Source organism: Cariama cristata, unplaced genomic scaffold (genome assembly GCF_000690535.1).
Source record: "Cariama cristata isolate BGI_N322 unplaced genomic scaffold, ASM69053v1 scaffold27411, whole genome shotgun sequence".
Classification (NCBI taxonomy): domain Eukaryota; kingdom Metazoa; phylum Chordata; class Aves; order Cariamiformes; family Cariamidae; genus Cariama; species Cariama cristata.
Window position 1 is genome coordinate 18448 of NW_009601404.1, and position 10432 is coordinate 28879.

Genomic DNA, 10432 nt, shown 5'->3' on the forward strand with positions numbered 1-10432 from the left:
CAGCAATTTTCTGTGGATCCCACCAATAATGATGTCTCAAAACCTCCTCTTCCTGCTTCAGTTACAGCCCACGCCTCAATCCTGCAACGCATGAAGAAATACCGTGTATCAAACAACCCCATTTAAATCCCTGAGCACTCCCCAATCTTGTCTACTGAATTAAGGCGAATGCATACTAGAAATGAATTCAGCTGAACAGGCTATCTTCATTCTGCAGTTTCCTAATGGAGACGCTTACTACCTGACCCATCTTCTGGCCCAAGTTGCAATGAAACAGCATTTACTTCATAGTAACACCCCGTGCTGTTCAGCCTTCTTTAAGAAGATGACAACAGAATTCCTTTCCCTCAAACATGCAATCCATACAAAACACGATCAGTAAGCCGTGCCTAAATAGGGATGTAAACTTCATTCATCCTCAGAGCCTTCAAGGCTCGGGACAGCAGCCAGGTACCGTGGGCTGGGACGGTAAGGTCGGCACCAGCAGCCACCCCTGGTTTGCCAATATTTGGCCACCCAATGCACTCCGCTGGCCTGTGCCATCTTATCACAGTACCTTTTCCTATTACGTTACAGGACTTTTACTTCATCCTGATTCATTAGCAGTATTGTGCTTGGACTGAAATTCCTAACTTCAGGTCAGTAGGTGATTCTGAGGACAAAGTTAAAAGAAAAGTAACAGACATTTCAAATACACGTCTTCTTGCCAGGTAAAGAAGCATCATCTTTGTAATTTCCAATTTCAATTCAGAGTTCCAGCTCAAAGGAAAAAAAAAAAAAAATTTAAAAAAGACGCTGAAACAGATCTTCGAAACTCAGCACAGCACACTTCACACCATTGAACTCCAGCCACCTTCCACTTGTGAGAAAAAGTATCTGCTAAGAAAATCCCCATACAAAGACTTCTCCAGGAAAGCCTGCTGGACTGCTCAGACTAAGACAATGCTTTAGCAACACACTAGTAGGAACTTTCAGGTGTAAACAAGAGTTTTAGGCAAAGTAAATTAACTTCAGCTGCTCTGGCAGTCGAGCATTTTCTGAATAGAATTAACACGAACAACCCTCACTGGGAAGGAAAAACCGGTCATTCTCACACTTTTATGTAATCAGACCATTTCCTGTTTAATAAAAAGGAAATCCCATCAAGAGAGAGCAGGAAATATGCCCTACAAGGTCATTCTTTTAAAACAACTTTAAACAGGATATTGCTACCAATGAGCTCTCCCAAAACAAAGGAGCCCAGTTCAAAATGAGGGTGAGACACTGTTGTGTTTTAAAAAACCACGCATCTAAAAAAAGTCCTGGGTCCCAATACATGCAATGTATTCAAAGGGATCAAATAAAAAGGTCATTATAATCCAAACCATAGAATAGTTTGGGTTGGAAGGGACCTTTAAAGGTCACCCAGTCCAACCCCCTTGCAATGAGTAGGGACATCTTCCACTAGATCAGGTTGCTCAGAGCCCCGTCCAACCTGGCCTTGAATGGTTCCAGGGATGGGGCATCTATCATCTCTCCGGGCAGCCCACTCCAGTCACCAGGGACTTCACTTTTCAAATATCATGGAGAGTGGCTTGGCAACTACATCAGCCAATTTCCTCAGGACTCTGGGACGCATCTCATCAGGTCCCATAGACTTACTATGTTCAGGTTCGTCAGGTGGTCATGAACCTGATCTTCTTACAAGGTGTTATTTTCACAAGGCAACATCAGCCAAATATTTTTACAAACTGCCTCAAAGACAGTAAAATGAGATCTGCTGAAAAACAACCTCTCTCTGAAAACCATTAATATTTGGGCAGAACAGCCTGAATGCTGTTTCCAAGGTAAGAAATGCTTTCCCCTGCAGAAACCTTTTGCCCCCGATAGCTGGATGGGTGAACGCAAAATACCCGGGGAAGCAAAGATACCAGCTGAGCAGGTTGCAGAAGAGAGATGTCGTAGTTTGTATTTCTGCCATAACAAGGTCAGAATTCTTTTTGAAGTTTCAGAACAAATATATGATATAGCATAAGGCTAATTTACACCAAAAAGCCAAGACAGAAAATGGCAAATAAATATTCATTTTACAACATAACATGACCAAAAATGTTATTCAGTTGCCCAATTAGACTGAACATTTTCCAATACAACCGAATGTGACAAAGTAAAGAGTACAGTTTTTTTAAAGGACCACCTTGTATGTCCTTGATACCTAAGTTCTTGCTCATTAACTTCTTTACTACATAAAAACATTCTGTTGAATATATACTAAAGAAGATATTTAATCAAAATAGTCATATAAAAATACAAAAATGGACATTTTATTTTTTTAAATCAGGCCAAAACACAAAGGAAGGTTGACATTTCCATTTTATTCTTGCCAGGCAAATGTGTTTAAGATGGCTACTGAGACTCTTCACCTACTAGGGATTTTGGAGGCACATTTTGGAGCCAAGTCTTGCAGTCTTTTTGGAAAAGCATTTGCAGGTATCGTGTCACATGGCCAAGTTCTGTTTTCCAGGATTTGAAAGACAATTATGTCATTTCAAAGCAGGGAAATGAGCAACACAAGCCTCTTTGGCAAGGCACAAGGCAGCCCTGAAGTAGCTCTCACACACAATCAGTGAAATAAGGGAAAGGTTAGAAAAATAAGCAAAGTTTGAAGTCTACAGCAGGGGCTCCTAAACAGTACTAGACTGTAGCCCTCATAGTAAGCAACCTTCAAAGCAGCATGCAAACAAAAAATCCAAACAAATCTACAGCAGCCCACCAACTTTCCCCTGGAGGAGACAGGGAACATGCTGAGACATCTAAGGCTGCCTGGAGAACCACAGGCAGAGCTAGGAGCTCCATGGGAAAAGGGGAAAAGAGTACGTCACCGGGATAAATCTGGGAGTCCCTGATACACAATGCTGACCTTAAAACAACCTAATTACATACAAGTCTGTTGTATTCACAACAGGGTTACAAAAAAAACCCCCCCCCACCCCCCCCCAAATAATGGTGCTCTGCAAAGCAAGATCTAGGCAAGCAAAGTAAGGCAGAGAAGCGATTCCCAGTCAAAAGAACGGAGATTGAGGGATTTACAGGGTTTTTTTCATCCTGTGGTGGATTTAAACAACAACCACCACCACTCATAAATAAAATAAGAGTAGCTACGCTGTAAGGAACACAATTCCTAGAAAGAGGCTCCATAGCAGCATTACAGCAAAGATGGAAAGCGCTACAGTGCTATTAGAAGCGGGGCTACAACATTATTAGAAAATGAGCTGTGAATCTTCCAGGAAAAGACAGTCCTACCCACACGCGCCAGCCTAAGGACAATCAAGCTGGCAGCCTTAATAAGAAACAGCAGACAAGATGTTAAATACACGGGTTTTGGCCCAGACAGCGTTCTGCCGCCAGAAGCCAATCTATAGCCACTGGCCACTGCAACAGCCCCTGCAATTTCTTGAATGCTTTTATCAATATTAAGCCACAAAATTATGTATTTTTGCATAGCAACTAAAGCACAAACCTCCCGACGCTTCAACTCATTTCGCACTTTAGCACTGTTTATCAGAACATAGACTGCAAGAAAATAACATGTCTCCTAACACCCTGTAGTTGGGCTGGTGGAGAAGATGGCTGACTTCAATGATTTTCGCCTGTACAATCTGTCTTTGTTTGAAAGTTTCGATTTAATAAGAGTCTCTGTATTCAGGAGTTTGGAGTTTAGCTGTGCTAGCGACTCTCCAATTTGCCCTCTGACCAGGCAGGATATTGTAGCCGGTGCAGCTCTGTGTCCAGCATAATAAAGACCTTTTATGCTTTACTCAAAGTTAACAAGTGTTCTCACAATCCCAATATATTATTGTTACTGTACTTAATGCTTTCATATCTGACAAAACCAGGATCTTGATTCGACCACATCAAACCACCTTTAAACACTAAGAACAGCGTACCCTGACAAACGGAGCTCGAGGAGCAGGAGGGGAAAAGAGTCGCTGTAGTTAGCAAAGCCATGCAAAAATTAATCTAATTTACCCGGCAGAAACATGGCCTCAATTACACTACAACAAAACATGCATTTTGCCAAACTACAAACTCAGGATGGTCTAAACACGCACGCCAAGGCTTACAAGAGGGCTTCTCCCACCTTCTTGCTATTCAGGGCACGTTACGAAGTTAGCACATAGTAGTAACGAGTACAGCCTGCGGTCAGCAAGGCTACAGCCAGCTTTAAACACGACCAAGTCTTTAGCTAAGACAAGAATACACATAGCCTCAACAGCGAGCCACAGAAAAACCCTCTCCTGACCATAACAGCATGTCCTCGCAGGAGCATTACTGTTCCTCAACAGTAGATGCTTCCTTAGACAAGTGTTATTTTCGCACACACACCCGCACCTCGCTCCAGGGTACAACGCGATTTAACCTACAACGTGATGCCTAGAAACTGCAGGCAGGAAATTAATGGCAGAAAGCTAGACGGGGAAACTATTCCTGCTACAGAACTTGACAAAAGTAAGGCACAAGTCTTGAAAAAGGAGTAAGAGGTGAACTGGAAGAAGTTCAAGTCATTTCAAGCCTTTGGATCGCACCTACAGTACTATAACCATAGAGGGAAAAAAAATAAAGAAAATTCTGTTGGGTTTTAGGCTACTTCTTAGAATAACAATAACAAATCACCGTGTATTGCACTGCTGCTCTGGCTTCAAAATACCAAGGGTCACGTTACTGTAGAACTACAGTTTTCTTGTGGCTTTAGAGCGACTGCTTACTCTTACCGGAGACCACCACAACCAGGAGCCCTCTCCTTCTATCAAAATCATGTTTTAGATAACCACAGAAGTTATCTGCAACACGGCTTTCGCAGTAGGGACAGGACAGAGAAAACAGCTGAAATGCCTGAACTGGCAGCTGGTGGTTTCAGAAGCAAAGGGCTGATAAGGAGGCACTCCCAGAGAAAGACCCCAAAACCGATAACCTATTTCTGCCTGTCAAAACCAGTTTGTTGACCACTTGGTACTTGCACAACTCGTCCAGGCGGACTTTTTCCAGAAGGAATGCTAGCTTGTAAACTGACTTTTTTAATAAGGAGGGGAAAAAAAAAAAAAAAAGAAATGTAGTATTTTGGCCTTTTACACAGACCAAATGACTCTGGCTGTCAGCAGTTGTGTACGTATACACTTACTGTTTTGATTAACTAGTCCTATTCATAAAATAAAGCACGCAAAACCCCTACAGCCATGAAAATTCCTGAGAAGCTTTTCAAATATAAGTAGCTAATTCTATGCATAACATCAGTACATGTTATTTACACAAGAAAAAGTACCACCCAAGTCAATACAAATGAAAATAACATTCAAATCATTTGAAGTATCTTAAAAAAAACCCCTTACCCAGCAGTTAATTGTATCCCTCTGAATTTCACGTTAACGTGAAATTTCTCAGAACAAAGCGTTAGCGTGCATTATCCAGTGCACAACAAAGACAGCTACAGAGACACAAATTCTGATAGAAATACGCACAAAAACTGAAAGATCCTTGACTAGTCTATGCGGTCAGTCTCTCAGCTGAACTGAAAAAGAACCACTGTTTAAAGAAACAGTACCTGCTTGTCAACTGCTGGATTATTATATACAGCATCTGAACACTGATGTTTACTATTCATAAGGTAGAACTGAGAGTTTCTTAGTTTTGTTCTACCCAACTTTTCTGGTCGACATCATCACAGAGGTATGCCAACCAGGATAATTCTCCTTATATTAAAAAAGAAAAAAAAAAGTAAGATCCAAGCACACAATCATTTTCCTGCGACAGAGAAAGGAAAGAGGTTTTTTTCCCAGACCTTGAGAGACCATTCATGGAAAGATATGGTCTTTTGGCAGCAGTCCCAGTTGGGTACACCCCCTCAACAGCTTGTACCTGCCTCCACGCTTCGGCAGCTTGTCTGAAGGGTGCCGAGATGAACCAAGATGGGGAACCAATGGGGAACCAATCGTGAGTTTAAAAAAAAAGAAAGGGGGGGGACGGGACACAAAGAGCGAGGAGAGAAAGGTAGGAAAAACAGGCAATAATTGAATCTGAGACGAAAGAGATTTCAAAGAAGTGTTATGCAGATGAGAAGAGACAGCAGCCACTGCTGTTGGGTCCTTCTCCACAAACCTCGGGGTGGAGGACACTCTCTCCTCTTTCCATAGTCATCACTTTCCCCGAGTTGCAGCAGAACACAACTGACTCAATTCTTCAGTTTCACAACAGCTTGCAGAGCTTCCAGTAAATTAAGTGAAAATTCAACAATTTTCATTCCTTTGTAGTTTGGGAAAGTACAAGAGACCATGGAATTGCTTGGAAAATTCTTTATGAAAAGGCTAAACACTTTTTAAGATGAAAGCTAGGTTTTGCAGAGATTTATACTCTCGCTCTCGGAGAAAACTAGCTACAAGCACGGCTGAGAGGGACAGGAGAAGCACAAGCAAGAGAACTATTTCTAAACTGGCCTATATCCTACTGGAGATGTGGTAACGTGTTAGCAACAGAGAGGGAGAACTTTATTTGTTTTCGACCGCAACCCTTTTATGTAGCTGAAGGGTACAGAGTCAAGCCAAGCCATCGGAACAGAGATTCCGAGACCATATCCTATGGAAAGGACAACAATCGTACGATGCTGGGCTCCCTTTACATCCCAACAGTGAAGTACTCCAAGTGTTTTTAGCTATTATTATTATTATTTTTATATTGGAGCAAACGCACAAAGGATGGCCCAGGAACACTGTGTGACCATCAATGTAGTCTACAGTTAAAATTTGAGAACTGTTGTATTACATCATTAAAACTGACCCAGGAGAAGCAAGAAGAAAAAGGTTAGTTTGCATTCAAATTACTTTCCCCAACCGAGGCTGCTGTGGGGCTACAGAAATGTAGCTTTTGGTGACCATATTGGCTTGGCACGCTCATAGAGCGGCAGAGCCAGGGCGCTTACCAGACGCTGTGTGAAAGTTCTGTTTTCTCATCTCAATTTAGACTTCATTCACAATTAAGAAAAGACGACCAATCCTGGATCCTATTCTTTCCAAAGCATTTCCTCCAAAAAGTCTTTAAAAATACCAGTTGTTAATGAGCGGCTTGTCCTTTCACCAGATACAATGCAGGCATGCTTAAACCTGTAGCTACACCAGTGCGGGACTTAAAGCCAAGCGGTTCCTTTTTATTCCTGTTAAAATATAACACAGAGATGCTGCCATTGAGCAGGCTTCCATCTGCTTCTTAATAGTAAGACATTAGTGAAATTTTCTGGAACATTTCCTCATTGAAACAGCTGGTCTACAGAAAAAATACTTGTGTTATTTAAAAATAACACCATAATGGCAATATTGAGAGGCACTGACATCACAAGCCATAAAATGAGTGATTTCAGAGGTAACACGAGACTTGGGATCTCTTGATTTGCACGCTCTCCTTCCCCGCTTTTGCAGAAGCAGCAAATATCAAGGGAGTTTACTCCATTTGAAAAGATGAAAATAGCAGAGTCCTGGTGTTCGGTGGCTGAAAGGTCCTTTGAAGTCTGTTCACACTCCCTTTCAATTAGTCCTGTTGATTCCCCTGTTCTCCCTCCTGCCCAAAGAGACATCACTCCGCGGTCGCTCACTGTTTATCAAACACAGATACAGATTTTTTTTTTTTTTTCCACACAGCCCAATAAAGATATTTATTTTTTGCTCCATTTGAGATTCATGTTTAAATGAATTCTCCCTGTACTGCTTTTTAAAGGAATATGCAACAAAGACATCTTTTCAGCCAACATTTGGTCTTTCAAAAATGTTCCAGAGCTTCTTTCATGTCCAAAAGCAGCAGCTTTCAAATGCAATACAGAGAAAATGTGCAACCTTGAGCAGCAAGAGGAAAAAATAAATCACTTCAAAACTAAAAAAGAAACAAAGTAAGTATTATTATGTTAAGACTCTTTATTTGCAAATTTAAGGTTTAACCAAAGGTATGCTGTTTCAGCAATCTCCACTGATTGCTAAGATTTTAAAGAAAATTAAACCAATGAACCGAAGAGTTAGGGGGTAAACACCTAAAGAAAAAAAGTGGTCTCCTCTGTAAGTGTAATCAGAATTTTTCCTATTTCTTCTTATTCACTGACAAAATTGTTTAATTCAGGAACTAATTAGGAGTTCAAAAAGGGAGAAAACTTGGTTTTTTAAATTCATAGCAGGAAGTGAAGGAGAAACATGAGAGCTAAGATCTACTACTTTTTAAGCGCTCAAAAGAAACAGTAACCAGAAACAGCCAGTCCTAGAAAAAAACACCCCAAACTTTAATACAGCAAGTTTAAATTATTTATCAAAACATGCCTTTTTTTTTTTTTCCTTTTCTTTTTAAACAGTAAGCTTGTAATAGCTCTTTAACTAACATACTTTGGTTCTGCTTCCCCTCACCCCCCCTCCCTGGAGAGGCCTTTAAAGATCTCAATTGCCATTTAAGTAAAAGTAATCAATAATAAAACATCAGTAGCATAAAAAAATGTATTATGCTCCAAGAGAAAAAGAAGAAATATTTCACAGAGATGTTAAACTGTATAGTTAAATCTGTACAGAGAACACCTTTCTCGTTATCAAAAGAGTGCAAGGAACAATAAGATTAGACAAGATTAGACAATTGATTCTCTCAAATCAATGTTTAAACAAGAAGAAATGCGAATTAACCTAAGAAATAATTAGAAAGACAAATTAATAAAAATCAAGGTTTTCTGCTTGCTGATTTCAATAATCAATACAAGCATAATTTAAATGGCTTCTAGGCCTTTTGACTAAGATCAAGAGCAGTATTTGTGAAAGGAGTCCATTCTGGTGCGTATGTGTTTAGTATGGTGTGACTTGATAACAACTTTCCTAAATGCATTTGTTGAAGAAGTCCATTTCATGACCAGCTATTGCAGTAGGTATGCAAGAGATGGGAACATAGGATGCAGTTTCAGTTCGGTGTTAAACACCTAGATACCATAAATAAATACGGTGTTTGAAAGGCTGTGTGATGTCCTCAGGAGGCCAATTCAAAACAAAATAAAACAAAACTGTAATTCATTGCTTCACTATTCCTGTGGCTCACTTACAAAAAAAGCACACACATGCCCGTACTTGAGGAAATCAATCTACATCCCATGCTGCATCATTTACAAAGCAATTAGTGCTCCTTAATGTGCCACAGAACAGGACAACACACCACCTGACTTTACTGGGGAGATCAGAGACAAGGCCAAACGCTAACCAAAGCTCAAGTCAGAAAATGATGCTCACGTAAGAGCCTCTATTGCCCTGATACGCAGAAAGTTTTCCAGAGCTTCACTCGCAACCTTCGTTAACAGACCGATGGAAATGACAAGGCACAATTAGCACAGGGAGACAGCGACCTCAACTCCTGCCTGTGAAACTGGGAACAAATTTTTTCTACTCTAGGTCTTACTTAGAAACTAAAGCCTGAAATTGTACCTGTTTAAATTAAATGAGATTTTCAATCCACTGAAAGTCGTTGCAAACCACAACACAGCCACAACTTTGACACAAAAATGGCTTTAATGCTCAACCTTCAACAAACCTGACCAGCTTAACCTACACTGAAAGAAACTTGTCACAAGTTAGCACGCCTCCAGAGCGAGTTTACTTTTCCTTCTTCAACCACCTCGGGTCAGTATTGTGAAACTGCCATGTTAACAAACCTTTGTGTCACCAACACCGTAAGAGCTCTGGACACCGGTTCCCACTGGCCAGATGATGTAACAGACCACCGCCGTGAGGTAAGCTGAACCCCATATGACACTGCAAATTGAGGCGTTGTAAAATAAAGACTAACAACCAGTCAAAAGCTGATCGCATCAGGTAGCTGTTAAAATTACATTTCTACCTTTGATCGGACTGTAATCAAACACGGTCAAGCGTCTAACCCTTGAGAAGAATCGCCACACTTGTCTGACAAATTGCGTAAAATCTCGTCAGGAAACTCAGATGCCTTCAGCCACCCATGCTGATTAGCCTCAGTATCATTACACAACACGATTACGTTCTTCTTCACAGTTAGTTCAAAGTATCATAGATTTCCTGAAAGTCAGTGGGAAGGCCCAGCTACAATGAACACTGCACCAAAACATATTGTTTTCATTTCAGACCATTTAGGCTTGAAACGTTGACACCCTTCACCATGACAGCACAGCTACAAAGGGTTTGTCAAGCCTCCTTCACCATGTTAAATAATAACTGAACGGTATGCTAATTTACTTTCCTCCAGTGAACTGTCTGCATTCCCTCCCGATTTCCTGTAGCTACAAATATGATAATCAAGAGAACAAAGACTTTAGCACAGCCACTCAGGAACCAGTAAATGAAATGAAGTATGCCTGACTCCAGAAGAAGCGAAAAAAGACCTACAGCCTAGCTTGTCCTGAGTACCCCAAGCCCACATTAAGAAA